The following is a 420-nucleotide window of genomic DNA, read 5'->3' as shown; positions in this document are numbered from 1 at the left end:
TGCGATGGCCATCTCGACCTCTCTCACCCAGAGCAGGAGATTCTCTCCATCCTCCCCCCTCAAAGACCTTAACGCTCGCCATGAGCGGCTTAGGGCGGGGGAAGTCATCCGTTACTGGTGGTGGCGTCATAGACGCAAATGATGCAGAAATCTTCTGCTGCAGGTGCTCTAGCAGCGCGTTTTTATAATTTGAAAACGCCTCTAGACGCGCACCGATTACCTCGGGGCCTTGTGCTACAAGGTGTTGTACGCCCTCAGGGCCAAGCAAGGACATCAGCTTGCTAAACCCGTCCGGCATGCCCTGGGGCAAAGAGGAAAATTCCCCATCCTCACAGAGGATCAGTCTAAACGACTCAGGTGTAGATTGACTATAAGTGCTGCCAAGTGCAGTGGGGCTGCCGTAGCTTAGCGCTTGAGAAG

The sequence above is a fragment of the Plasmopara halstedii genome (genome assembly GCF_900000015.1).
Source record: "Plasmopara halstedii genome assembly, contig: Scaffold_3120, whole genome shotgun sequence".
In the NCBI taxonomy this organism is placed as follows: domain Eukaryota; phylum Oomycota; class Peronosporomycetes; order Peronosporales; family Peronosporaceae; genus Plasmopara; species Plasmopara halstedii.
The sequence above is the reverse complement of the archived record's forward strand: the minus strand, read 5'-3'. Positions refer to the sequence as shown.